The sequence below is a fragment of the Delphinus delphis genome, chromosome 1 (genome assembly GCF_949987515.2).
Source record: "Delphinus delphis chromosome 1, mDelDel1.2, whole genome shotgun sequence".
NCBI lineage: Eukaryota > Metazoa > Chordata > Mammalia > Artiodactyla > Delphinidae > Delphinus > Delphinus delphis.
This window is the reverse complement of record NC_082683.1, coordinates 27,640,232-27,665,422: the sequence shown is the minus strand read 5'-3', so window position 1 is coordinate 27,665,422 and position 25,191 is coordinate 27,640,232. Positions and strand designations below refer to the sequence as shown.

The 25,191-nt window shown below is 44.1% G+C and overlaps 1 protein-coding gene across 3 annotated transcripts in view; it reads left to right on the top strand.

Annotated features, from left to right (window-relative positions):
• Positions 1-16,576: 16,576 nt before the first annotated feature.
• The window catches only part of DLGAP3 (DLG associated protein 3), a 61,496-nt gene continuing 52,881 nt past the window's right edge, over positions 16,577-25,191 (top strand). The window contains exons 1-2 of one of the 3 annotated variants that reach the window (XM_060003624.1): positions 20,591-20,676; positions 20,909-21,017. The gene's annotated coding sequence lies outside the window, so the exon portion shown is untranslated. Of the gene's footprint in view, positions 16,739-20,590; positions 20,677-20,908; positions 21,018-25,191 lie in introns of those variants that run through there. The other 2 variants (XM_060003631.1, XM_060003618.1) reach the window with 2 other exon arrangements.

The following is a 25,191-nucleotide window of genomic DNA, read 5'->3' as shown; positions in this document are numbered from 1 at the left end:
CCATGATCTTGAAAAGTCTTTTTATTTTAACATCTTTATTGGAGTATAATTGTTTTACAATGGTATGTTAGTTTCTGCTTTATAACAAAGTGAATCAGCTATACATATACATATATCCCCATATCTCCTCCCTCTTGTGTCTCCCTCCCACCCCTCTAGGTGGTCACAAAGCTCCGAGCTGACCTCCCTCTGCTATGCGGCTGCTTCCCACTAGCCATGTATTTTACATTTGGTAGTGTATATATGTCCATGCCACTCTCTATTCTATTTGTTAAAATTTGGGCCTTTTAAAATGTCTTGGCAGTATGTGCATACAGAAGCTTTTTATTATCATTAAGATGATGTATTCTGGAATAAAATTGATGGTTTTGTGTATAGCAAAAAAAAAAAAATGTGAAAAGTCTTTTTTAACTGGGCACAGATTTCTAAGTTGACTGTTTTGTCTCCTTAGCGTATTGAACATACTGATCCACTGTTTCCTGGGTGTCTGTTGTTGCTGTGTGAAGTCAATTGTTAGCTTATCTATTGCTTCTTTGAAGACAACCTGTCTTTGGCTGCTTTTAAATTCTTCTTTTTATCTTTGGTTTTACAGTTTTAATATAATGTTGTAGGTGTGGATTTCTTTCTATTTATTCTACTTGAAATTTGTTGGGAATCTATAGTTTGATATATTTATCAGTTCTGAAAAATCATCATTCTCTCTCCATATATTGTTTCTGCCCTATTCTCTCCCTCTTTTTTGGGGGGTAGGGCTTCTGATTAGAAGTATGTTAGGTCATTTCATGTTCCCTTCGTGTCTCTAAACCCTTCTCCCTCAGAGCTTTATTTCTCTATGATGTTTCCTGCATATATTTTTTCAGTCCTATCTTTCTGTTTCACTGGTTCTGTTAGTACCTGCTTCCACTTGGCTGTTAAACCCATTTATTGAGTTTCTAATTATAACTAGTATATTTTTCATTTCTAGAAGTTATATTTAGTTCCTTTTCTTATCTGCTTGGTCATTCTTTAAAATTCCTTGTTCTTTGCTCATGTTTCAAAATTGCCTTTAATTTTTTAATGAATCTGAGACACAGAATTGGATAAATCATAACCCTTAGTTCATGGTCACTGGCGTCATTGGACATAGACCTCTTATTTGTGTATGAATGAATGTTTGTATGTATATATAAAAGAATGTAGTGAATACCTATAATCCCACCATCCAACCCCACAGCTGGAAGAGCTACCTATCTACTCCTCTTCATCCTATAACTGTGCTTCCCCTTTCCTAAATTTGTGATGATCATTCCCTTTCTTTTTTGTTTTTATAGTTTTATAACATGTCTATGTGGCTTAAGTATATTGTTCAGTTTTAGTTGTTTTTGAACTTTATGAAAAGCGTATTAGCGTGTATATAATCTTCTGGGACTTAGAGAAAATTTGACGTTATATTAACTAAGATTTATCCATATTTCTACATGCTCTTTATAATATTCCATTGTGTGACTACTCCATGATTGTTTTATCTGTTCTTCTGGTAATAGGCATTTTGACTGGGCATTAATATCTAACAGTCTTGCTATGAATATTCTTGTACCTATCTCTTGATAAACATGAACAAGTTTCCATTGGTATGTAAATAGGGGTGGAATGCTGAGTTGTACTGGAAGTAGCATTAGTAACAAACCAGTGCACACCAGTAGCACTATTGGCTAGCATCCAGTCTGGTTGGCCAGGCATCTGTTCTAATTTGTCCGTATCCATCTGGTATTGGTTGTTAATACTCTGAATATTATCCTTGAGGGTCTGTGTAATGGCAAACTTTGTAAATTAATGCCAAGTTATTTAAAAATCGTTGTTCAGATTTATACCTCCACAAGAAATATAGGAGATTCTGTTGATCCACATTCTCTCCAACATTTGGAATTGTCAGATATCTTAATTTTTGCCAATCAAATGGGTGTAAGTTGGGCTTCCCTGGTGGTGCAGTGGTTGAGAGTCCGCCTGTCGATGCAGGGGACACAGGTTTGTGCCCTGGTCCGGGAAGATTCCACATGCCGCGGAGCCGCTGGGCCCGTGAGCCATGGCTGCCGGGCCTGCGCATCCAGAGCCTGTGCTCCGCAACGGGAGAGGCCACAACAGTGAGAGGCCCGTGTACTGCAAAAAAAAAAAAAAAAAAAAAAAAAGGGTGTAAGTTGGTATCTCAATGTGATCTTGATTTGCATTTCCTGTTTACTAATAAGTTTGAGCATCTTTCTGAGTGTATATTAACCATAGGCCTTTCCTCTGAGAATTCCCTGCTCATATATCTTGCTCATGTATTTTACTCTTGTATCATATATTTTTCTATTTCATTATCTTTTTCTCATTCATTTGAAGGAACTCATATAAAGAAATTAAAAAATTCTTGATGCCAATTCTTTTTAAATTGAAGTTTAGTTGATTTACAATGTTGTGTTAATTTCAGCTGTACAGCAAAGTGAGTCAGTTATATATATATATATATATATATATATATATATATATATATATATATATGTATACTCCCTTTTTTTTTTTTTTTTTTTTTTTTGCGGTACGCGGGCCTCTCACTGTTGAGGCCTCTCCTGTTGTGGAGCACAGTCTCCGGACGTGCAGGCTCAACGACCATGGCTCACAGGCCCAGCCGCTTCGCGGCATGTGGGACCTTCCTGGACCGGGGCACGAACCCGTGTCCCTTGCATCGGCAGGTGGACTCTAAACCACTGCGCCACCAGGGAAGCCCATATATTCCTTTTTATATTCTTTTCCATTATGGTTTACCCCAGGACACTGAATATAGTTCCCTGTGCTACACAGTAGGACCTTGTGGTCCATCCATTCTATATGTAATAGTTTGCTTCTACTAAACCCAAAATCCCAGTCCATCCCTCCCCCAACCACCCACCTCTTGGCAATCACAAGTCTGTTCTCTATGTCTGTGAGTCTGTTTCTGTTTGATGGGCAGGTTCATTTGTGTCATATTTTAGATTCCACATATAAGAGATATAATACGATATTTGTCTTTTTCTGACTTACTTCACTTAGTATGATAATCTATAGTTGCAACCATGTTGCTGCAAATGGCATGATTTTGTTCTTTTTTATGGCTGAGTAGTATTCCATTGTATAATATGTATATATGTACCACATTTGCTTTTTCTTTTTTTTGGCTGCGTTGTGTGTTCGTTGCTGTGCGCAGGCTTTCTCTAGTTGTGGAGCATGGACTCTAGGCGTGTGGACTTCAGGAGTTGTGGCTCGCGGGCTCTAGGGTGCAGGCTCAGTAGTTGTGGCACACGGGCTTAGTTGCTCCGCGGCATGTGGGATCTTCCCAGACCAGGGCTTGAACCTGTGTCCCCTGCACTGACAGGCAGGTTCTTAACCACTGAGCCACAAGGGAAGTTCTGGAACATTTTCTTATATTAGAAAGCAAGGAAATCACCAATATTTCTGGAGTTGCAAAGTGCCCAGCAGTCAGCTTAAAGAGGCTCTCTTTGGTCAAAGATGGGAAAAAGAGAGCAAAATAGAATAATTAATTCATGGATTCAATGGATTTAAATACTTTAAATATATTTAAATCCAAGAGTTTGTAATGAGATTTTTAAAAATTTTGTTTTAATTAATTAATTAATTTATTTTTGGCTGGGTTGGGTCTTCATTGCTGCATGCAGGGTTTCTCTAGTTGCGGCAAGCGGGGGCTACTCTTTGTTGTGGTATGCGGGCTTCTTATTCCAGTGGCTTCTCTTGTTGCGGAGCATGGGCTCTAGGCGCCCGTGCTTCAGTAGTTGTGGCGTGCAGGCTTCAGTAGTTGTGACTTGTGGGCTCTAGAGCACAGGCTCAGTAGTTGTGGTGCATGGGCTTAGTTGCTCCATGGCATGTGGAATCTTCCCAGACTAGAGCTTGAAACTGTGTCCCCTGCATTGGCAAGTGGATTCTTAACCACTGTGCCACCAGAGAATCCCATGAGATATTTTTTAAATATTTATTTATTTATTTGGCTGTGCCGGGTCTTAGTCACGGCATGCGGGATCTTCGTTGTGGCATGCTGGATCCATAGTTGCGGCATGCGGGATCTAGTTCCGTGACCAGGGATCGAGCCAGGGCCCCCTGCATTGGGAGCGCAGAGTCTTAGCCACTGGACTACTAGGGAAGTCCCTGTAATGATATTTTTAAAATCCTCATTGGTGCCCTTAAGAATGCTAGTGAACCAAATCATTACTTTTATTTGATTATCTTAATTTTGTATCGAGTTTAAAAAGACACAATAGAGTGCATTTAAATGTATAGATCTAAATGTGTACAATTGAAAGTATTATCTTAAATGTAAAGATTGATGAAAATTTACAGTTATATACATCTATGCGACTATCACTCAGAACAAGATATAGAATAGTGTTTCTCAAATCTCAGTGTGCATTTGCGTCAACTAGTGAATTTGTTAAAATGTATATTCTGATTCAGTAAGACCGTGGATCCTGCATTTTTAACAAGCTCTCAGGTGATGCTGATACTGCTGGTTTGTGGACCACATTTTAAGAAGCAAGGTTATAAATCTTCACTGTTGTAACATGTAGCGGTAGTTTGTTCTCTTTATTACTGCATGATTTTCCACTGTTTTAATATTCTAACATTTATTTACTTATTTTACCATTGATGGACATTTTGTTGTTTTCAGTTGGGGGCCATTATGAATTAAGTTGCCATGAACATTTTTGTACATGTCTTTGGGTAGACATATGCGCTCACTTTGGGGGGATATATATCTAGGAGTAGAATTGCTGGGTCATAGTGTAGGTATATGTTTAGCTTTAAGAGATATTGTCAAACAGTTTTCCAAAAATGATTGTACCATTACACACTTACCAGTAATATATCAGAGTTCTAGTTGCTCCACATTTCACCAGCACTTGGTATTGTTCTTTTAAAAATATAGCCATTCTGTTGGGTGTGTGGTGGTATCCAATTGAGGTTTTCTGGCCAGTGAGAGACCTTCTTTTGAGAAGTAGTTACTCAAGTATTTTTCTCATTAAATTTTTTTGTTTGTTATTTTGTTTCATGTTGATTTGGAGGGATTCTTCTTATATTCTGGATATGAGTTCTTTATTGGATACATGTATTGCAAATATTTTTTCCCAGTCTGTCGTTTGCCTTTTCATTCTCTTAATGGTGTCTTTTAGTGAACATCTGCTTAATTTTAACAAAATCCAATTTGTTAATATTTTTCTTCAATTAAAAAAATTGTTGTAAAATACACATAACATAAAATTTACCCTCACAACCATTTTAAAGTGTACAATTTAGTGGTATTAAGTACATTCATATCCTTGTACAACCATCGCTACCATCCATATCCAGAACACTTTTCCACTTGCAAAACTGAAACTGTATACCTATTGAAACAATTACTGTCCATTCCCTTCTCCCTCCGATGAGTGGCAATCACCATTCTGTTTTCTGTCTCTGTGATTTTGACTACTCTAAGTACCTCATATAAATACTACCTCATGTAGTATTTATCTTTTTATGACTGGCTTATTTCATTCAGCATATGTCCTTCTTTGTCTCTTGTAATACTTTTTTTTTTTTTTTTTTTTGGCCGTACGCGGGCCTCTCACTGTTGTGGAGCACAGGCTCTGGACGTGCAGGCTCAGTGGCCATGGCTCACGGGCCCAGCCGCTCTGCAGCATGTGGGATCTTCCTGGACCGGGGCACGAACCTGTGTCCCCTGCATTGCCAGGTGGACTCTCAACCACTGCGCCACCAGAGAAGCCCTCTTGTAATGCTTCTTGATTTAAATTTTATTTTGTCTGACATTAGTATAGCCACTCTTATTCTTGCATTATTGTCTTCTTTTGTGTTTAGGTATTTTTTTTTTGTAATGAAACATTTAAATTCCTTTCTCATTTCCTTTGTGTATATTCTAGAGCTATTTTTCATTGTACTTACCATGGGGATTTCATTTAAAATCCTAAAATTATAACAATAATTTGAATTTATACCAGCTTAACTTCAATAACATACAAAAAAACTCTGTCTGCACCCCTTTCGGTTGTTGATGTCACAAAATTTTGTCTTTACATATAGTGTGCCCCATAACATAAATTAATAATTCTTTAAAATGCATTAGTTCCTAAATTATGTAGAAAACAAATTTGGAGTTACAAACCAAATTTATAGTAATACTAACTTTTACACTAATTTTTTCTTTAAATGTATTAGTCTCTTAAATCATGTAGAAACAAACAAAAAATACAGTTACAAATCATCATTACAATAATACTAGCTGTTATAATTGTCCACGAATTTACCTGTAGTGAGATCTTTATTTCTCCATACAGCTTTGAGTCTAGTGTCCTTTCATTTCAATCTGCAGGACTCCCTTGAACATTTCTTGCAGAGCAGGTTTACTGGTAACAAGCTCCCTCAGCCTTGTTTATCTGTGAATGTCTTAATTTCTCCCTCATTTTGAAGAACAGTTCTGCTGAATATAGGATTTTTGGTTGATAGTTTTTTCTTTTAACACTTTGAATATATTGGCCACTTTCTTCTGGCCTCCAAAGTTTCTGATGAGAAATCTGCTTACTATTTTATTGATGATCCCTTGTTTGTGACAAATTGCTTTTCTTTTGTGCTTTCAAAATTCTCTCTTTGTCTTTTGAAGTTTGATTATAATTAGTCTCAGTGTGGGTCTCTTTAGGTTCATCCTACTTGGAGTTCATTGAGCTTCTTGAATGTTTATATTCATGTCTTTCATCAAATTTGGGAGATTTTTAGCCAAATATTTGAAGAGTCCTTTCTCTTTCTTGTCCTTTCTCTTTTTTGTCTCCTTCTAGGATGCCTGCAATATGTACATTGGTCTCCTTTATGGTGCCCCACAGGTCCCTTAGGCTCTGTTCATTTTTCTTCCTGTTCCTCAGCCTCAGTAATTTCCATTGTCCTATCTTCAAGTTCACTTATATTTTCTTCTGCCTGCTCACATCTGCCTTTGAGACACTCTAGTAAATTTTTATTTCAGTTATTGTATTTTTTTTCAATTAATTAATTAGGCTGTGTCAGGTCTTCATTGCAGGATGTAGGATCTTCATTGTGGCATGTGGACCTCTTAGCTGTGGCATGCAGGATCTTTAGTTGAGGTGCGCGGGCTCTTCTTTGCAGTGCACGGGCTTCTCTCATTGTGGCTTGCGGGCTCCAGAGTCCAGGCTCAGTAGTTGTGGCACATGGGCTTAGTTGCCCTGCAGCATGTGGGATCTTAGTTCCCCAACCAGGATTGAATTTGTGTCCCCTGCATTGAAAGGAGGATTCTTAACCACTGGACCACCAGGGGATTCCCCTCAGTTATTATATTTTTCATCTCCAGAATATCTTTTCAGTTTCTTTTTATTAAGACAGTTGTTCTAAGCCTTTGGCTGGTAGAGCCACCATTAGTTCTTTTACAGGGACAGTTTCAGTTGGCTTATTATTTTCCCTTGAATGAGCCATACTTTTCTGTTTCTTTGTGATTTGTGGTTTTTTTTGTGGCTTTGTGATTTTATTGTTTTTGTTGAAATCTGGACATTTTAATCTAATAATGTGGTAACTCTGGAAATCAGATTTTTCCCTCATCCTGAGGGTTTGCTGTTGTTTTTTTAACATAAATTCTTGTAGGCTGTTTCTGTACCAAGGATCAACATGAGGTGTAAAGTTGAGGTCTTCTCAAGTGTTTTCTGAGCCTGTACCTTTTCCTGGGCATGGATGGTGACACTCTAATTTCTCTTGAATATGTAGTTGCTTTTGAATATCTTAGTCTTTAATTCCTGTGTCCCAAAAATGGAAAAGAGGAAAATGAATGGGGAAAAAATCTCCAGGCCCATAAATCTCTGGAAATCACTTTAGCCAGAGGGGTAAGGTCTTGCAATAATAGGTGGAAGTCCAACAACAATGGACACTTCCTCTTTGTCTATACCTCTATTATTAGATATGGCTTCATTGAGCAGAGCATAGATCTCTGATAGTTGGAGAACAGGGCCCTTTCTGCACCCTGGCTTATGCAAACTGCTCTAGGAATACATGCACAGCTACCTGCTACATGGCTGAGGATGGGGAACAGGCCACTGCTACTGTACTAAAAGCTGAAATTGACCAAAATCAATAGCAATTTACAGTCCAAGTTTTCCCCTGAAAGTTTCAAGCCCTCAATAGCCTCCATAGTTCCAAAATAGTTATATCAGACAAATTCTCACAATGCAGATGTATAGGTGGGAAGACAGATTCTTGGTGCTTTCTACTCCACCATATTCCCATAATCCTCTTTTCAATATTTTCTTATACTGGTAGCACATTTTGCATCCTGCTTAAGAAATACTTGCCCATTTCAAGGTTATAAAGATATTCTCCTATATTTTCTTCTGTAAGCTTTAATATTTTACCATTCACATTTAGGTCTATAATCCATGTTGAATTGCTTTTTTTATAGTCAAAGATTTTTTCTTCTACTTTTTGAGGTCAAGATTCATTTTTTTACCCAACTCATTGTTTAAAAGACTGAAAACTGAAGGGGAAAAAAAATCACGTGTTTTTTCTTCTTTTCCTCTACAAACTTTACATTAGGGCAGTAAAATAATTGAGGAGAGAAGTTTCTTTTGATAGAAGTATTTCTTTGTAAAAGTGCTCCAGCTAATAATTGAGGAGGGTATTATAAAATTGGTATACCACCATTTTGCAGCCTCTAATGCAGAAAAAGGAGACATCATAAAAAGAGAGATTATAATAGAAATATATAACATTACTTATGAAGAATTATTGCCCCAAAGTTGAACCTGCATCTGATCAAACTTCTAGATCTAATTAGCAATGTACAAAAAATATGAGGGATAAAGAAATATGATAAATAACTCTGCAGGTAAAAAGATCCAAACTGTAGGAAGTTCTCAAGATTAACAATCTTGTTTTTTGCAACAAATAAATTTGCTGAGACAAATGGAGAGAGGGAATCTAGATATTAAAAAGACTTAAATGACATCAGTCAATTACAGCTGACCCTTGAACATTGAACAATGTGGAGGTTAGGGAAGCTGACCCTCCGAGCAGTCAAAAATCCACTTATAACTTTACAGTGGACCCTCCATATTTGCTGTTTCACATCTGTGGGTTCAACCAACCATGGATCATGTAGTACTGTAGTACACATTCATTGAAAATAAATCTGTGAATAAGTAGACCCACACAGTTAAACCTGTGTTGTTCAAGGGTCCACTGTACAATGTATGAGAAATCAGAAATATTTGATTGGCTATTTCCCTAGATGTTTGATGATATTAAGGGATTATTGTTGAATTTATTAGATGTGATCATTATATTGCAATTAGGTTTAACAAAAAATTCTTGGGTTTTGGAGATACATACTAAAATATTTATTAACAAAATATTATGTTTATGACTCACTTTAAAATAATACAGAGAGGGAGAGTGGGAGATATATAGATTAAACTAAGTTGGCCAGGAATTTATAATAATTGAATTTGGGTAATAGATACATGGGGGCGGGGGTGTTATACTAGTCTTTCTACTATATATTTGTGTGTGTGTTTGAAATTTTTCATGATAAAAAGTTTTTAAAAATGTGCCTTAGTTGTTCTTGGTTCTTTATTTTTCCATAATGATTTTAGAATCAGCTTATCAAATTACATTTTTTTTTTTTTTTTTGCGGTACGTGGGCCTCTCACTGTTGTGGCTTCTCCTGTTGCGGAGCACAGGCTCCGGACGCACAGGCTCAGTGGCCATGGCTCACGGGCCCAGCCGCTGCGCGGCACGTGGGATCTTCCCGGACCGGGGCACGAACCCGTGTCCCCTGCTTCGGCAAGCAGACTCTCAACCACTGTGCCACCAGGGAAGCCCTACACTTTTAAAAATTGAAATAGCATTGAATGTAGGGATCAATATGGAAAGAACTGACATCATTACAAAATCATTATTTTTTATCCATGAATGTGAAATATCTCTCCATTGATTAGGTCTTTTTTAATGAATTTGAGTAAATATTTATACTTTTATGTATCTTTTATTAGATTTATTATTAAATATTTAACACCTCTGTAGCTATTATAAATGATGTACTTTTACAAATTACATGTTTTATTATTGTGTTAATGTAAAAACATGCAAGTGACTTTTGTATATTGATCTTCTATTCAGATACCTTGCTAAATACAATTACATCTAATAGTTTGTCTTTAGATTATTTTCTATGTAGAAAATTATGTCATCTGAAAATAATGATAGTTTTATTTTTCCTCTTTAATCGTACCACGCAGGCACCTAAGAAAGTAACCTTAAGATAAAGAAAATTTGATAGGGCTACAATATGAAATCCACAAATCCACATTATGATGGGAGATTTCAACACATTTTCTTAAATTGCTGATAAGTCAAGCAGATAAAAATTCACTAAATATATTGAAGATATAAACAATAAAATTGAACAAACAGAAGCATGACTGTACATAATTCTCCTTTCTACAATAGAGAGTACAAAATCTTCTTCAAAACTGTCTTAGTTATCCACTGCTGCACAAACTCAATAGTGTAAAACAAAAATAAGCATTTTAAAAATCTCTAAGTGTCTGTGGGTCAGGAATTCAGGAGCAGCTTGGCTGGGTGGTTTTAGTTCAATATGTCTCATGAGATTCAGAGAGATGTTGTCAGTGGCTACAGTCTTCTTGACTGGAGCTGGAGGATCTGCTTTCAAACAGGTTCACCCACATAACAAGTAAACTGGTGCTAGTGGTTGGAAGGAAGCCTCAGTTCCTTCCCATGTAGGACTTTTCACAGGGCTACTTGAGTGTCTTCATGACATTGCAGCTGGCTTCCCTCAGTGTGAGCAACCTCAGACCAAAAGATGGACACTGCAACATGTTTCACGATGTAGCCTCAGAAATCCCGTACTGTCATTTCTGCAACGTCATATTGGTTGTACATAACAGCCCTATTATTCAATGTGGGAGGGGACTACCCAAAAGAATAAACACCTTGAGATGAGAATAATTGGGGGCCACCTTGGAGACTAACTACCATAAGCACACATGTAACATTTACAAACATTGATTATATACTAGTCACAGAGCAAATTTCAAACAATAACTATCATACAGGCAAGATTCTTCGATCACAGTGCAATTAGGTTAGAAGACAATAACAAAAACGTACACTGAATACTGCTATTTGGAAATGATTAACACACTTCCAAATAACTCATAGGTCAAAGAAGAAATCTCAGTGGAAACTTAAAAACACTCAGAATTGAATGATAATGAAAACATATGAAATGCAGTGAAAATACTTCTTCAAGGATAATTTTTTTTTTTTTGCCACGCTGTGGCTTACAGGTTGTTAGTTCTCTGACCAGGGATCAAACCCGGGCACTTGGCAGTGAAAGCACCAAGTCCTAGTAACTGGACCACCAGGGAATTCCCAAGGATAATTTATAGCCTTACATATTTATATTTAAAAAGAGGAAAGGCCCAAAATTAAAAAAACTACATTTCCAATTTAACCAGTGAGTTAAAGAAGGAGTAGACTTAAAGAAGATAGAGGGAAGTAGATAATAAAAATAAGAGCAGAAATGAAGAAATTAGAAAAGATACAATAGAGAAGAGCAACAAAACTAAAAAAATTGCTCCTTTACAATAATTAAAATATGGACAAGTCTCTGGCAATGAGAATCAAGAAAAACAGAGAAGGCACAAATAAATATTATAAAAGGGGGGACAATTGCAGAGGAAGCAGATTCCAAAGATGATAGAATTTTATCATCAACTTTATGACAATACATTTGAAAACTTAGAAAAAATAGACATTCTTAGCAAGATATAAATTATTAGAATTGATTCAAAGAAATAGAAACCCTGAAATAGTCCTACTAGGGAATTCCCTGGTGCTCCAGTGCTTAGGACTAGGTACTTTCACTGTCAGGGAAATAAGATCCCGCAAGCCGCACAGCACGGCCAAAAAAATAAAAATAAAAATAAAATAAATGAATAGTCCTGTTAAAGAAACAGAAGCAATAGTGAAACAAAACAAAACAAAGCAAAACGGAAAACTTCCCATTAAAAAAAAAAACACACCAGTTCCAGATGGTTTTACAGATGCGTCTCACCAAAATTACAAATATCTGACCATCCCAATCTTATACAAACTTCTTCAGAGAAAAGAAGAGGGATAATATTCCCCCAACTCACTCTATGCAGCTAGGATAATTTAGAAACCAAATCCTAGACAAAAAAAAAAATAGGAAAATATCAGGCTCATTTTACTTATCAATATAGGATGCAAAAATCCAAAACAAAATTTTAGCAGATCAAATCCAACAGTATATGTAAAGTAAACCATTAAGCTCTTCAGGTAAGTTGGGTTTATCTCCGGAAAGTGAAATTTAATGTTAGGAAAATCTCTAAATGGAATGATGGCAACAGATTAAAGGAGAAAAGCCATATGATCATGTCAAAAGATGCAGAAAAAGTCCTTGAAAAATTCAACATATATTTGATTAAAACTCTTAGTGAATTAGAAGTAAAGCGGAACTGCCTTTACCTGATCAAGAGAGGTGTTCAAAAATCCTACAATAAGTATCATCCTAAAGAAAAAATGTCAGAGCATTAAAGTTATGAATGAAACAAACATACCCGCCGTCACCACTTCTACCTAACGTTGTACTCTATTGTACTCTGGCCAGCACAATAAGACAAGGAAAATAAGCCAAAGGCAACAGGATTATTTTATTTCTCTAAATACATTAAACATAATTATTTTATGTTCTGTGTCTCATTAGTCTAATAACTGGGTTCTTTGCAGATGCATTTCTGCCATTTGTTGTTGTTCATTTTCTTTGGAACTTTATCTGTGGAAATTATTTGAGGCCTAAGATGAAAGTGAGTTCCTCTTACAAAGATTTACATTTGCTTCTGCCAGGCACCTGGGGCACTACCTGTCTGGGAACAATTTATACTAAATTTTTGGTTTCAGGTTTTTCAGATCACCTCGGTAGAGTGAGTTTGATTGCACGTGAGGTCTAAGTTGTAGTTATGGAATCTCAGGAGGTGACTCTTCCTCCCTACACTCATTGTTATTGCCAAGGTTTAAAACAGATAATTTTCCTTGCAATTTCCTACATGTGGGGATGGGGTGAGTTTTTTCCTAGCTCACCTGTAAATTAGAGTAGAGCCCTTTAGGGTTCTAAGTTTAAACAGGGAAGTATTTGCCCAAGTTAAACCCTGTGCTTCATCTTCTCTCCCTCATGCCCTGTCCTGTCTTTCCCTCATGTCTTTCTTTCACAAAAAGTGAAGTTCAATTTCATATGTTAGCAAATACCCCTGAATCAGTTATTTATTGCCAAAAAATTGTGATATAACACATTATTCAAAAAATCAGTGGCTTAGGGCTTCCCTGGTGGCGCAGTGGTTGAGAGTCCGCCTGCCGATGCAGGGGACACGGGTTCGTGCCCCGGTCCAGGAGGATCCCACATGCCGCGGAGCGGCTGGGCCCGTGAGCCGTGGCTGCTGAGCCTGCGCGTCTGGAGCCTGTGCTCCGCAACGGGAGAGGCCACAACAGTGAGAGGCCCGCGTACCGCAAAAAAAAAACAAAACAAAAAAATCAGTGGCTTAAATTAATAAGCATCTATTATTGCTCAAGAGTCATCAAACTGACTGGGTGGTTCTTCTCATTCAGCTGGTCTCACTTAAATATCTGCAGTCAGCCACGGTTAGGTATATGTCTCTGTCGCTCTCGGCTGGACTCTCTCACATGGTTGGGGGTCAGCTGGCTATAGGCTAGTCTATGATGGTCTTGTCTTGGATAGCAAAGCTCTCTTGTATCTTGTCTCTCATCCGACAGCAGGTTACCAGGCTTGTTCTCAGAAAGGAGGCAGGAGACCAAGAGAAAGAGTAGAAGTAGGCAAGCCTCTTATAGCTTAGGCTTAGAACTGGCACACCATGACTTCTTCCACATTCTATTGGTTAAAGCAAGTCACAAGTCCACCCAGATTCAAGGGGTGGGAAAATAGAGCGCCCTCTTGATGCAGGAAGTTGCAAAGTCATATGGCAAAAGACAAGGATTCAGGAAGAGGTGAGCCCCTTTCGCAACCAGTGTGTTACAGCTCCCAAGGCTAACAGGCTTCAGTGCTCTGCTCACTTCTCTGGTTCTGCCTTCACTTAGATTTTGGCTGGAGTGATTTTTATTTTTTTTTGCCAGCTCATTGATGAATTTAAGAAGATTTAAAAATTAAAAAAAATTCATTTATCATGCTTTCAGTGGGAGGGTGAACCAAGCCCCTGGTCTGCCATACTGCTTGATTGACATTTTGATGAATTTCTGTCTCTGTACATGTGTGGCTCTCTACCCTAATTCTCTCTACCAATCTTTGAAACTCTACTCATATGCTTCCGTTATGCTTCTTTACTTCTTTGACTGCCCTTCTTCACCCAGACAGAGCTCTAGACGCTAAGAGTATTTAGTGCCCATTTCTACTAAGGCCTGGCGTTCCTAATACAGCAGTCATAATTTGTGGAGTGCAGGGTCCCTTGTTAAAAAATTATTAAGAATTTCAAGACAGTGACAGCAGAGCATAAAACCTTGTAAGCATGGGGCTCTGTGTGACTGCACCGCTCACACTCCCATGAAGCTGGCTCTCATAGTAATGATTGATTTACGTCTCCATCTCCCTTATACATCACTGGATGGATGTGGGAGAACACTGTCTAAAGTCTGTCTGACTAATCTTTATGCTTCAATGGGCTAGCAAGGTGCCAGGTACAATCAGTAAGTGTTTGTGGAATAAACAAGTGAAAACTACACTGTTTCTCAATTCTAAAACACATCAGCTCTTTTATACAACTGTAAGAGAAATGTAGAAAACCACATAAAATGTCCCTATCCATTGTAAGATGCTCTTCCAATTTCAGAATAGGTAACAAAGTATACATCTTAGAACCGAGAAAACATAGTGGTGCCTTTTAGCATCCTACATGATGGCTGTTCTTATGTTTCATGGAAAGTGAGATGCTTCTTGTAGTTCTAAGGGGGGTTCCTAGGATCAACTTTAAATCTTATTTTCCCTAATATCTGCTCTTGGCCGATCCCTAGGCTGGGGAATTATCTGCAACCTTAGCTCATGTTGAAACGTCTTGACTGAACAGGTCATGTGGGCAGCAGGACAGGTGACCAGTCTGCCTATCTCCCACCAGAACTTTATGTCATGTGGCATCTTTAAACATCTTCTTGGGAAATGGAAAAAGGGCTTGACTCCCAGTTTTAATTCACTTGGGCCTGTGACTTCTACTTTCTCTGCCTCAGTCTCCCCCTTTATATGAGGAGGAGAGCCAGTGACCCCAAAGGGGTACAGGGAGAAGGAGGTTGTTGGGTGGGTATTCAATCAGAACTACTCCAAGGTCTTTTCCTAGAGAGGAGGATGGTCAGTGTCCCTAGCCTCCCAAGCCCACACCTCACCACCCCAAAGCTTTCAGGACCAGAAAGTGTGGAGGAGGGAAGAGGGCAAGAAGGCTTTAAGGTTGCCCACTACTCTCCACCCCAACTTTCGGAGCCTGGGGCAGTGCTCTCTTCACACTCACCCAGGGAAATCGGAATCCAGAATGAGCCCCTCCCCAAGCGGCTTCCCCAGTGCGCGCGCCCGCCCCCCCATTACAGCATCGCTCTGGGCGCCAAGACGGATTCAAGCCAGGGACTGCTGCAGTCAGCTCTCCTCTGCCTCTCCTGTCTCCTGCAGCCTGTGTCCTGGCTCTGCAGCCTCCGGCTGTGCTTCGGACCGTCCCCTTTCCCTCCCCCGCCCCCGCCTAGGCACGACCCCTGGCTCAGGGCCTAGCGGTGGACGGGCACAGTGGGTACAGGTGGGGGCCCCAGCAAAGTCGACAGGTCTAGCGGGGTTCTCGCTCCACACTGGGGATGCCTGGGCTGTGTGGACTGTGAATGGGGGATGCCTGTCTGTGGCTCTGAGGCCCGGCACAGCGCCCCACCCTGGGAAACAGAGGAAGGGGGCTCTTAGACCCGAGGCCAGGAGCTGAAATCGAGTAGCTCACCCGCGAAACCCGAAGAGTCTCCTAGAGGGATGTGCCCGGGGGGCTGTGTGTGACATTCAGGGTGTGACTGTGCCTCAGTGGGGCGCGAGACCGTGTCTGGGAGGCTGTGTGACTGTTTCCCTAACCGCCCGCCTCTGGGCTGGGGTCCCTGTGCCTAGGCGGCTGTGCGTGACTGTGACACTGTGTGTGCCCGTTCCTGGGTCCCCGGCGGTCCCCGGGAAGGCGGGGGCTTATTCGCCCCCCCACCTGGGTCTCCCCAGCGCTGTCGCTCAGCTAAGCGGGGTCTCCTCTGAGACCCCGGCGGCCGTTCGCTAGCTCCAACCTCGGCCCTCCTGGGTCCCGTGCGGGGGCGGGGAGCTCGGTCCCCTCCCTCTCGCCGGCTCCGGGCTAAGCGGCCGTGCGCGGGGGCGGAGGCGGGGGCGGAGGCGGAGCGCGCGGGCGGGATCCCCCCCGCCTCCCCTTCCTGGTCCCCGGGAAATCCAGCCTCCGTGGCTTGGCCGCCTCCCGCTCCCGCGCCCGCAGCCGCTCGGCGCTCGCTCGGGGCTCAGCAGCCAGCGTGGCCCCTCAGCCTGGGGCTCCGCAGTGCCGGGCCCCGTCCTTGCCCGCCCGCCAGCCGCCGCAGCGCCCCCGGCCCGGGCCGCCGGCACCATGTAACCCGGCCGGAGCCCAAGCCGGGCCAGGTAAGGCGCGGAGAGGGGTGGGGACGGGGCCTTGCGCGCCGCGCCCTCTGCAGCGCCCCCCAGCCTCGGCCTGGCTGCGGCCCCGGCGCCGCCCACGCCCCGGGCTCCGGCGGCCTCGGCTCCCGGCCCCGGGATGGGGGAGGACTGGGCCTCCTCCGCCGCCCCCGCCCCGCCCTGGCTGCCCGCGGGCCTGACCGGAGGGACGGGTGGCGGACCACGCGGAGCGCGGACCGGCTCTCGGGGTAGAGCCGCGTGGCCGCCCGCCCCGGCCCAGCCCTGGCCCGCTGAGGCTTGGGTCTGGGAGGGAGTAGCCAGCTGGGTTGTGGAGGGCAAGTGGCGGTGTCGGGGAGATCCAGAGAGAAGTTTCCTCTGCAGGTGTGTGAGTGCGCGTGCGTGTCACCGTGGGTCTGTGGGTGATTGTGTGTGCCAGTGAGTGTATGCAGCGAGTGTGCGTGTGTCATTGTGGGTGAGTGTGTGCGTGTCAGTGGGTGTATGCCGTGTGAGTATGGAGGGTGTTGCTGTGTATGTGTCGGTGGACATGTGTGTGAATGAGTGTGTGTTGTCGCTGTGTGTGTGTCTGTGGATGTCTCTGAGTGTGTATGCGAATGGATGTGTGTGTGCCGGTGCGACTGTTTCTGTGAGTGGGTCCAGGTATCTGTGGCCTGTGTGAATGTGTGCGTGTGTGTGTGTGTGTGTGTGTGTGTGTGTGTGTGTGTGAGAGAGAGAGAGAGAGAGAGAGAGAGGGAGAGAGAATGTATCCGAGCAGGGTTCACTCTGAATCACTCGCACCTGGGCTTTGTCCCCTCCTCTCCCAGGGGATTTCTGGTGGTATTGGGGATGGGACAGGGAGAGGGGACTTTTCAGAGGTCAGCTCAAACCCCCTCCCCAGGGACTCCTCACCCCTGACTCAGGCAAGAGCTGCTTTGCACTTTCCACGTTGGTTCCCACCTTCACCTACCCCATGGGGTACCCTCTGTGATGCTACTGGTTGTGTCCTAGCTGCATGCTGAGGCCCTTGGGCCTGTGGGTGGGGGAGCTGGAGTGTATGTGTCTGTGTGTGCTTCTCCTTCTTGGGGCCTGGAACTTGTGTCACCCCAGTACTATTTCACCAAGGGCCCTTTAGAGCCAGGAGCTCAGGAGGCCAGGTGGAGGCTTCTGTCCTGTTCTTAGTCATCAGAGCAGGTGGCTGTTTCCAGACTTCCAATCCCTAAATTTCCAAGTTCTGGGTCATTGGTTCAGCCCACTGACTCTGGTGGGTCTGTGCAAAAGCTCTTTGAAGTAATAATAATTTAAAAAAAATGCCCTTATGTCAGTTCAGGGCTTTTAAAAAACGCTCCCTTCTCAACACTTTTCTCATCTTCCTAACAATCCCGGGAAACAGGCAGGGCAGGTTAAGCCATATGAAATTGTCAATATTCAACTGTTTTTGTTTTTTACCTACAAAACAGCAATTTCATGTGGTTCAACTTAATATAAAGCCAATTTACAGATGAGGATGTTGAGGCTTGAGAGGTGAATTGCATTCCCCACAATCACACACTGCTAGTCAGTGGTTCGGAAAGACTCCAACCCAGGTCTTTTGGTGACTCAAAGAGCTGGGCTGGGCCAGGGTTAGAGAGTGGTACTCCCTGGTGTGCTCTCTCTGACCCTGGTGGCACTGCCCTCCACCTCCACCCAGCATTCCCTGAGTGCTGGGGCTACTTCTGCACCCAGCTGCCAAGGCCTAAAAGGGAGAGAGGAGGAGAGAAGAGGGAGGGGAGGGAGAGGCTTCGTGAGTTGGCAGTGAATCAGGGTCTAAAAAGGGAGCCGGGAGGGCTAGGGTGGCAGGTGTTTCTAAAAGGAACATGAACATAGGATGAACAGCCTCAGATACAACCCCCGCATCCCCCACCCCCCGCCCCACTGATCTGGCAGGCAGTGCCCACTGCATTTTATGCCAGGGGGCTCACATCCAAGGAGTGCGCTTGTATGTAGCTCTAGAGTGATGGCCAGGGGAGGAAGCTTAGAATTGACTTGGTCCAACCTCTTAATTACAAAGTGAGGAGACTGAAGCCCAGAGAAGGGAGAGGACTTGCCCAAGGTCACACAGCAAACTTGTGGGTTCCTGGCTAGTTTTAGCCTAGGAACTTTACAACCTTCCATGTTGCTTTCCATTCCTAGAAACCCCCAGTCTCACCCCACACTCTGCTCATCAAAACTGAGCAGAGGGGATTTGGGGAGAAGAAACAAAGACTCAGTAACCTTAAGGCTGTAGACCCTTCAACCTGGGACCCCTTTCCAAAGAGAAGGAGTTACAGATGTTCCTGGGAATGGGGATTCCTAGCCATACCCACCACTGAGGTAGGCCATTGAGCATCTCTTAATTCCTGCTGAGGGGTTGAAGCTGCTGCAGGCCAAACTCCCAGACTTTCTTCTGTGGCAGCAGCTGCCTTCATCTCTCTCCAGTTGATGTTGGAACTTGGGCTGGCTGAGCTCCATTTTCCTTCATCCCATCCAGTTTCTGATGCATTTTGCCTTATTGGCCTGATGGTTCCTTACTTCATATGTTCCTGTTAGGTAGAGAAACTTCTGGGGCTTGTCTGATTTTGGAGGGGTCTGTGGTTACCCTTAAACTCTTTCTAATTAAGCCTTCCAGGAGCCTGGGCTAAATGATAAAGATAAGTGTTCCCGGGCTTCCCTGGTGGCTCAGTGGTTGAGAGTCCGCCTGCCGATGCAGGGGACACGGGTTCGTGCCCCGGTCCAGGAAGATCCCACATGCCGCGGAACAGCTGGGCCCATGAGCCATTGCTGCTGAGCCTGCGCATCCGGAGCCTGTGCTCCGCAACGGGAGAGACCACAACAGTGAGAGGCCCGCGTACCGCCAAAAAAAAAAAAAAAAAAAAAAAGATAAGTGTTCCCATTTTACAGGTGGGAAAATCAGAATTCATAGAAGTGCTTCCTATTTGTTTGGTTTTTCTAATAATCTACTGAGATCAGTAGAAGAGGTTCTTTTGAGTGAGGGGACAAAAGAGCAAGTGACAACAGGAGGTTTTGCCTAGAGGGGCTTCTACAGACCCCTTCCAGTGTCTTCCCTCCCCATGGTCAGGAAACCGTTCCAGCATCTGATTTCATTCCACTTGGTAGATTCAAAGCTTTGTCTCTCAGTGGGGGTTGGAAGAACAGCTGCATACCCTCCACTCTACAAGCAGTACGTCTTGATTCCCTCTTTACCCCCCCCCTCCCCCAGGTCTGAAGGCTGCTGGCTCAGCGGGCCTCCTGCCGTCTAGGGAGTCTGGGTTTGAGCTGGGGTGAGGTGGTGGCACCATTGTTATGGCAACGCACTGCCAGCTCATCGTTGCTAATAACTTGTCAAGTTCCTGGGCTCAAATGCAGCATGCCTTCCCATCAGTTCTTCTCCCCATGTTACAGAAAGAAAAAGTGAGGCTGTGAGGGAAGGGCCTGTGAAAAGGGAATCTGGGGAGGTGGGTGGCCTTGTCCTTGGGGTTTTAGCTGGAGAGCTGCGAGGAGGTCGCTTGGGGACTGGTTGACACATACGATTATATAAGTTTGCGTATGACTGCATGGGCTGTTACATGTGGATGCACTCAGAACATACTTGTGTAAACCTGTACATGCTAGCTGACATGTTCATGTGCTGTTACACAGCGGTCCACATGCAAACACTCCTCCAAGCATGAGAACGTGCTTGTGCATGAATACTGCCTCTGCCCTCTGAACATAAGGCACCCGAGAAATCTGGGTTTGTGGGGGTGTCCAGGTATGTGGGTGGGGATCTGATCTTTTTCTGATGCTGCTTCAAAGTGTCTTGTTAACAAAGGGACAGAATGGTCCCAGGGTTCCTTTTTCCTTCCAGTCAAGAGCTCAGAATGGGAATGGGCTGGGGATGGTGTGAGCTCCTAGCTCCCCAAGGCCCCTGCGTTTATGCCCTTTGAGCTCAGGTATCTCCTGCCCCCCTCACTCTCTGTTCTTTCTCATCCTTCCCTCTTCCTGTGTGTAAATATTAAAGAGCTGAGCCTGCAGGGCTGATGTAGACATGGGGAGAGAATGAAATTGAAGGATTCCCTCGCCCCCATCCCGACACCCCCCCCGCAGTCCTCCGCTCCTGCCTCCTCCCCTCTCCCTTCTCCCCTCCCCTCACTCAGTGCTTCCACATGTCTCTCCTCCCCCCAGTCCAGATGGGAGCTGGCTCCTTCGGAAAGGGGGCTCAGAACGGGGTGTGGGGAGCTACCTCTCTCTGCCTCCCCCCGCCATATCTGCTTACAGGGCTGGGGGCCCCCACGTGAGTATTTATTTTATTTTATTTTTGGGGGGGTGGTTGAGAAGGAAAGTGGTTTTAGAACCAGCTGTGAGTGGCGTTGAGAGGCTCAGGGCTGAAAGGAGGTGGGTGGGGTCCTCTCTCTAGGCTCACTCAGGGAAGCCTGGAGTCTGGGTTTCTTTTCTTTCTTTGGACATAGAGGGAAGAGAGGAGTACCAGGTGCCTCCGGTGGATGGGAGCGAGTGTGGGAGGGGCAGGGGAGAGGGGCTTCTGTACTAAACCGGGGGTGTAGTGGGGTAAGCCTTTCGTTTCTGGCATCCTGGGTTTCTGGCAACAGGACCGCAGAGTGGCTGGGAGCTGTCCCAAGTGCTGAATTGGACTCGGTGGGATTTGCTCCTTTGGAACTGTCCCGGGTATTGAATGGGGCTGTGTTGGGGGCCCAATGATGGAAAGGCTGCTGGGCAGTGCTGAGGGCTCACTAGAAAAATTCTCCCTGATGACCTACTTTCCAAGGACAGGATCCCTGGATGGAAAGATAGATTTTGGGGTCCTTCCTCTGACCTTAGGCCTCACGGTTCCTAACGGTATTTGGGAAAGGGACTCCTCTTTTCCTGTTTCAGTTCCTCTCCCCTTTCCAAAACCACCCGACTGTTGGTGTGGGGGTAGGGATGGAGGGTGATGTTGCGGCTATGAGCTTTCTTCTCTTGGGTAGTTTTTAGTGCAATAAGCTTAGGGGTATTGGCACCAGCCTTTCTCCTACTGGGTCCCAGAACTTCAGGCTCAAGGCAGATCTGGATTAAGAGACTTCAGGTTTTGCTGGTTAGGCCTGGGGTGCGTAGAGCTCAGGAGTTTAGGATAATTTGATTGACCATGTAGCATCCCCCTGCCCACCATACTTTCAAACTCAGGACAGGAGACAGTGACATTTTCTGCAAGCCTGTCTCATGCTTTGCCCACCCCAACCAGAGCTCAGAGCAGCATTTGGGAGAGACTTTGTTGGGGAGAAAGATTTCCAAGCAAAGGACTTAAGGAGTGGGTGGGATTGTTCAGTGCCATGCAGCAGAGAAGGAGGAGGCTACTAGAGATGGGGCAGTGGGAAAAGAGAAAAATCTGGGGGGAGAAAAATGATTCAAATCGGGGGATGGGGGTCTGGATTTCAGTTCTTAGCTCCCTTGTAAATCTTTCCCGCACTAATCTAGGGTCAGGATCATCTTAATTTTCTGGGTTCTTATGCTCCATCTTTGTAAATCTGAAGGGAATAGAGCAAGGACTTATTTTTCCAGGTCCCTTCCCTTGTCATCCCAGGGGGATGAGAGCCAAATGTCAGGACATGCAGATGAAGCTGTGGGGGAACAACAGGCAGGAGTGGATGATAGCAGCTTCACCTCCCATCCCCAAGGAACAATCAAATATTCAAATGGGATCCTTCTTGAGGGGAGAGGAAGGAGAAAGTTTCTGGATGCTGGGCAAAAACTGGGTGTGGCAGGGAGTTCAAAAAAAAGGGGAGGTATTTAGGGACCCCAAACTGAACCCGTTCATCCCTTTCCAGATGTGACTTCTACTTACTAAGGAGCCCCTCACCCATCATGTTTTTGATGTAACTCATCAAGATGATTCCTCCCTTCTCTAGCTGCTTGGGAGGAGCTGAGTTCTCCTATGCTGTGGATGCTGGGAGGTGGTGGGTGTGGGTGTGGGTGCCTGTTTGGGGAGGGGAGGTGTTTGTGCTCCACTCAGCTCCCTTGGTTACATAACAGCTTTGATAAGACTTTACTTTGGAGCTGCTGCTACTGCCTGAAGCAGTCACCCCTCCACCCCCACATGGAACGTTGGATGTCCACCCCCTTCTCCCTGGCCCATTGGAGGGTCCTGCTATTCACGACCCAGTGTTCCAGCAGCTGCCTTCCTGTTGGGAGGTGTCTTCAGCTTGCTCCCCTGCTCCCTACCCAGCTACTCTTTTCTAAATACTTGCTTCTTTTATTATTGTGAGCCGAGATCACCCCCTGCCCCTTTACGTTTTTAAGCCTCCAGGTCTACCCTGTCTTTGCTGGGGCCCTTGGCTGGAGTGGGAGGGGTTCACTGAACATGATGAAGCTGCCCTCTAGGGAAGAAGAGAAGCATCCCCAAGAAGTTTTAAGGCCCAGAGATAATTTTCTTCCTGTTCCTCCCTCTGCCCCAATAGCTGTTTTGGAGTCTGGGAGCCGTGGACCATACCCAGAGATACTGGGAGGAAGAACTCTGGCCTTGATATTTTCTCTTCATTTCCCCTTTCAGAATTAAAAAGTTGTATATATATGGGAGGTGGGGGCTGCCTGTTGGGTGGAAAAAGGTGCACCTATTCTGAGGTGTACCTACTCCATTGTTCCCTGCCTCCCAGGTTGTCTGTGGAAATATTGGTTATTCCAGGCATGAGACAAGGGGATGACAGAGCCCTTTTTTGGAATGACTTTTGTTTTCTTTGAGTGGGTAGGAATGGAGTATATCCAGGAGTGGGGCATATCCTATTGATAATAGGAATAACTTTCCAAAATGAAGTGGGAGACTGGCAAGAGGAGAGAGCAAACGCAAACTTGTGATGTCACTTGGAGAGAATGTGGACTCCTGGCTTTGTGCACATCTCTGCTATTCCAGTGCATGTGCATGTGTGTGTGACTGTGTATATGTCCATACGTATGTGTGAGTATGCTGTATGAATGGGTACAAACACATTTATGAGTTTGTGTATTACGTGTATATGTATGTATGACTCTGTGTATGCGTCTATGTATATATGTGACCATAAAAGCAATTACTTAAACCCGTGTGTGGGAGGGTGCTCACCCAACCATACATATATGTGAGTGTAAGTATGCATGTGAGCACGTATGTGGGGGCACATGAATTAACAGCATGTGAATATGTGTACATAAGTTGAGTCATTCGTGTGAATAAATGTGACAGAAAGAATGAGACGGAGAGATTCTGACTAAACATTGGGACTGTCCAAAAGTCGTTTTCACACAAGCTTGAACTTGATCCACTCTCATGCCTGTGGCTCTTTTCCAAAAACCAGGCTCCTCGAGGTGTCTCAAGTTATCTTCTCATGGGGACCCAACTCTTCCCTGCCACCATCCGTATGAAAGGATCTTGCAGAGGAGAAAACTGTACAGGCCTTGGGGACAGCTGAGAAAGGGAGCTGAGCTCAAGGCGCATCAGATGCTATGGTGCTCAGGGGTGTATGTAGGGGAAAGAGTTTGGGAGCTTGAACGTTACTGCTGAAGTTTCAAGAATGAAGCAGAACAAGCTGGGCTTAGTGGATGAAAGGGGTAGGGATTTTTAGGGAGGCCCAAGTGTGTGCATCAGCTTCACACATGGGCGTGTGTACATGTATATGTGTGCATTACTTGTCTATGCCTTAATATGCATGTCTGAACATAAATGCACTTTCTAAAATGTATACATACACGTGAAAAATCTACAGGAATGTGCATACCAACAGAAGGATTTGTCGACATGTACATACACGCTAACACACATATGCATATAGACAGAGTAGAAGAAATATGTGGGCATGTGTTAATACTGGCCTGATTGCCACCCACGATGACATACACGTGCACCTCACTCACCCAGGTTAACAACAGCCTACAAATAGTCCCTGTTCCATCACATGTGCCTCCCCCAATTCATCCATTCATTCAGCCAGCGTTTTTCTTATGTCGGTGATGCGCCACAGACCGTGCTGGACACTGGTGATGGTCCTTGACCTCAGGTAACTTACAGTCTAGAGAAGGTAAAAGACCTGGACCCAAGTAAGGAGAGTGTTCAGGAAAGTAGGAGGACGTAAGTGTTCACGGGGGCAAGTGGAGGCCTATGGAGGGCTTGGTCAGTTCTGGAGCGGGGAAGGGAGGGGTTTGGTAAAGGAGCCATAGAAGAGGAGGCCTTTGAGCCAAGGCTTGAACAGGTGTTCACCAGGTGGGCAGAGGTAGGAAAAGGTGGTTTAGTGACAGGAAATGTCCCAACTGGTCTCCCTACCTCCACCCTTGCCAGCCCCTCCTCCGGAGAGTCTCCCCACAAAAGCAGCCAGCTTAAGATGAGATCATGCCTTTCCAGTGGCTTTCCATCTCACTCAGAGTGAAATCCTAAGTGCTTAGTGGGGTCGGAGTGACATAAGTGCTGTGTGTAAAATAGCCTCCAGGGACCTCCCTGATCTCAGATGCCA